We start from the raw sequence: 4,776 nt of genomic DNA, 5'->3' as shown, positions 1-4,776 counted from the left end.
TCTACTTTGAGCACTCATTTCTACCCCATCATTGGTATTATTATATTTATGTATGTTATATAGACATTCATGTATTAATATGCACGTGTGTATTTGTATGTATGTGTGTGTCTTAATGGATGGATTTGACTGGGAGTCAAGAGTGACCTGACTTCAATAGTCACCTCTGATATTGACTAGCTAGGCAATCAGGGGTAAGTCATTTAGCCTCTCAGATCCTCAGTTTCTTTATCTGCAAAATAGAAATAACAATACCTGGAGTATTTTTAGAGTTGTGAAGCTTAAATTAAATAACACATAAAATATATGACAAATGTTAAAATGATATATAAGTATCAGTTATAGTGATGATGATAATGTACTGAGCATATGTTGACTTCTCCCCATCTCCCCTATATCATTCATTGTACTACAATCTGGATACTTGAGAATATATATTTTAGCACTTAATTACTAATACATAAATTACTCTTAATGCTTTAATATATTAATCTTGTTTTCCCAACTAGATTTTAGGCCCTTTAGGGTAGATAATCCTTCATCTGTATTACTCTCAGTGTCACATTTTGTGTAAGGCACAAAATTTTGAGATCTATGATTTCATCAGTATAGTCAGTTATTCCACCAATACAGATTGGAACTCTTCCATATCTTGAGTGATTATTAAGTATATCCCTTAAATTCTCCATAAAGGATACATCTGATATGATAGAGGCATTCCTATGATTCTTTCAATATGTCAGAAATACCAATGTATTACTTAGGTTGTCTATCTGTGGTTTCATAAATTACTGGCCTGTCCCCTTTTCTAACTACTTATCTCCTTGATAATGTCTTTTATGCCACTTAACTAGTGTAAAGCATTATTGATAACCTGATATACCCTGTCTCCGTGATGAGTATCTTTCACCTTGTCCTTGGGGTTACTTATAATTTCTCAAAGATGGTCATCTTCCATGGTTTGAAGCCATCTAACATCATTACCAAGAGAATCTTGGTGGTGCTAACGAGAAAATTTTGCAACAGTTAACAGTTCAAGGTCATTGCAAATATATTTTCCCAAATGTGATACTATTGTATCACAATCTTTTTTTTTTATTTTCAATTCTGGACCCATCCAACTGAAGCACCTGTCCTATTTTATAAATAGATACATATACATATACATATATACATACTATATACATTTATATATGCATTTACACACATACATATATATTCCACTAAAGTATAGCTCTTCTACTATCTGTGTCATTTTCAGCAAGTCATTTTTACCTCGCTAGGCCTCAGTTACCTCAAATGTAAAATGCAAGGGTTAGACAAAGTTACCTCTAAGGTCTTTTCACTTCTAAATTCATCATCCTGAACTATGACTCTTTTGTCTCATCATGGCATTAGAGATGAGCCTGTGTTCCTGAAGACTATATTAGCAGAATACAAGATCTGGGAAGTTTTACCAAGCTGAAAAGGTATCAGCCTTCTAGCATGTACCTAGTAATGATGGTGGTGGTGGAGGTTAGGTAAAGAGATTAGATGAAAAAAAGAGAAAGAGGGAGAGAAGAAGGGACGGGAGAGAGAGAGAGAGGTAAGGGGAGAAAGAAAGAGAGAAATAAGGTTAGAATCTAGCATTTTTATATCACTTTGGGCTTTCAAGGTGGCTTCCAAATATTAACTAATTTTAGCGATGGATAAATGTCTATTTTCTGAGGACCATCCTAGCTAAATTTATACAGACTCATCACCAGCTTGATCAAAAGATAATGAAGCTTTTGGCCACAGAAACTCTTGAGGCCTTTCTACAATGTTGTAGAGCTGTGACCTGCATTGGTGGAAGGAGTACCCACGACAATGAAATTATAACTCTTTGAAGTCTATGTATTTATCCATGCATGTTGGTGAACTAACTCAGTGGGCCATCTAGTTGGTATAGTTTAGGAAGTATGTTTTGTGCCTACTTCATTTTTTCAATGTGGATGGTTAGAATAATCCTTTTTATGTTGCTATGGATTTTACTGAAGAGGCTCTGTAGTGTGTAAAGGCTCAATTAAATTAGTCTGGAAACCAGAGTGTTTAGAAAACCATGTCATCAATAGGAAAGTCTTCTTTTTTTGATACTCCACAGGGAGCATCTTCTGAGGCGGTGATAGGTACAGTGGGTTAGAATGTATACTTCATGTTATAACTCCTCAGATCATTGAACAAAACTCACTTTAGATATCTATCTACCACAGAGTCTTGTGAACTGTAGCATATGTATGCAATACATCTTCTCTGAAAAGAGCCTTCAAGACTGCATTTGTTTCTACTGAGTCAAATAGAGAAAGGGATAGAGACAAACCTATGATTTCATTGTTATAATTAATGCCCAGATGAGAAAAAACTCCCTTGACCAATTTTGTTTGCCCCTTCTCTGCAACCTATAGTTTTAGAGAGTTGCTTAGAATAATGAGAGTTCAAGTGATTTGAAGGGTACACGGCTAGTACAGGTCAGAGGTCAGACTTGAACACAGGTCTTTCTGCTTCTAAGGCCAAATCTCTACCAGCTGTAACATGCTGCCTGGAACTGAGTCAAATCCTTTGTAAAAATCAATGAACAATGAGATAATATATTTTACACAGCCAATGTGAGACTATGAATATTTGTTTTAAGGGTTTTATTTTTCCTCTTAAAAATGTTAATAGCTGGGACAGCTAGATGGCTCAGTGGATAGAGCTCCGGCAGTGGAGTCAGGAAGATCTGAACTCAAATCAGGCCTCCCACACTTAACACTTACTAGCTGTGTGACCCTGGGCAAGTCACTTAATCCCATTGCCTAGCAAAAAAAAAATGTTAATAGCTAACATTTATTTATGTAGCACTTTCACACATTACATATGCACAAGCCTGTGACATAGATGCAATTAGTATCACATTTTATAGATGAAGAAACCTAGTCTGATGGAGGTTAATGAACCTGCCCAAGCCACAAAGCTAGTAAGCATCTGAGGCAACATTTGAACTCGAGTCATACTGTTGCTATGTCCAGTGCTTTATCTACTATGCCACCTGGTTGCCTGTAGGGGGTGAGGGAAGAGGGAAGGAGAGAAAATAAATGCTTATTAATTGAAAAAAATAATCACTTAAGAGACACAGGGCGAAGTTATACTGTGTACCTCTCTGTAAGGTCTGTGACCATAAAAATGTATCCTGTTGCACAAAGCTGTCTGTGAAAGCCCTACTGTTCCCTTCTCATGTTTTCATCAGTGAAGTCTTCAGTGTGTATATAGAGCAGTCTCATTCCAATTTCATAGAGATATAAAAAAGCAGACATATAGATTAGGGGTTGCTTATGTCTTCTCAGTCACATTTTTTTTCATAGAAGCTCTATCTGTGATCATTTTTAATTCTTCTGGATTCATCTTAGATTCTTCTGGAATCTTCTCAATTTTGATCTTAAATGTCATTCCCACTTTCTCACCCAGTATTTAAAGGACCAAGAGAATTGAGCCCAAATGCAGTAACTGGACTACTGTCATCAATGAAACAAAGGTCCCTCTTAAAATGCTGCCAGGAGTGTTACATTTCACACCTGTTTGTTGCCTCCTTTTGTTAACACCTGTAAAGTCTTGATCATGACCTGGCTGAGCATATCTTCAGCTGAGGCCTTTGCAGTTTGGTTTCCTCTTTAAACTGCTTTCCACTGTTTTGTGAGGCTAAACAAAGACTAGAAGTGTTCATTATCCCCCTCCAGAATGTTTTGCAAATTAGCTTGTATGCTAAACTGGGGTCACCTTTGGCTGCCCTTTCCATTTAGCAAAGAGATTGTGTTTGATGACTGCATTGATTTCTGAGCGCATTTTTTTTCTTTCTGGTTGTAGCAACTATTTTGCATCTGTCATACTTCTCTAAGAAAAAAGTGATACAGTCTACTATCTTTACTGAGAATAAGAGGTGCTACATTTTTTAAGGGCAGTTAACTGGTGCAGGGGATAGGGTGCCAGAGTCAGAAGACTTGTCTTCCTGAGCTCAAATCTGGCCTCAGGCATTTAACTAGCTGTGTGACCCTGGACAAGTCACTTAACCCTGTTTGCCTCAGCTCTTCATCTGTAAAATGAGCTAGATAAAGAAATGGCCAACCACTCCAGCATCTCTGCCAAAAAAAAAAAAAATCTGACTCACGAGAAGTCAGAAATAACAACTTTTTTTTGGATTATTCAAAACATATGTGTAGATTATAAATTCACTCAATATACATACAGACTGATTCTCTCTCCCCTCCCAACCAAAGTCACCATTTTCCTGCTCCTGTCTGGTAAACCAAAACAAATTACTATAGGGACTTAAGAAGGCTAGTGTTTCAACAAGTTAGAGTTTCTTCAAGAGCTCCTAGTGTCACAGAAATATAGATCTAGAGCTGGAAAGGACTAGAGACCATTTAGTACCTCAGTTTTACAGATGAGGAAACTGAAGCCCAGAAAAATTAAATGACTTGCCTAAGGTCACACAAGTAATAAGCATTAGAGGCAAGATTTGACTCCGGATTCAATGTTCATTCCACTTTACCATGTTACTTCTAATTTGAAAATTGTGGATAAATAAAATGAAAAGATTGAGCAATTTCCTCCTCCTCCTCCTTCTTTGTCTTCTTCTTCCTCTCTCTCTCTTCCTCTCTCTCTTCCCTCTTTCTGCTATTCTTTATGCCTCCCCTAGGTATTCTCTACTCTTCTCTACTCTTCATTTTCAAGTCTTTGTAATAAAGAACAAAGGTCCCTGACTGATAAACTACCATAGATTCA

The sequence above is a fragment of the Vombatus ursinus genome, unplaced genomic scaffold, assembly GCF_900497805.2.
Source record: "Vombatus ursinus unplaced genomic scaffold, bare-nosed wombat genome assembly UNPS02015288.1, whole genome shotgun sequence".
Taxonomy (NCBI): Eukaryota; Metazoa; Chordata; class Mammalia; order Diprotodontia; family Vombatidae; genus Vombatus; species Vombatus ursinus.
The sequence above is the reverse complement of the archived record's forward strand: the minus strand, read 5'-3'. Positions refer to the sequence as shown.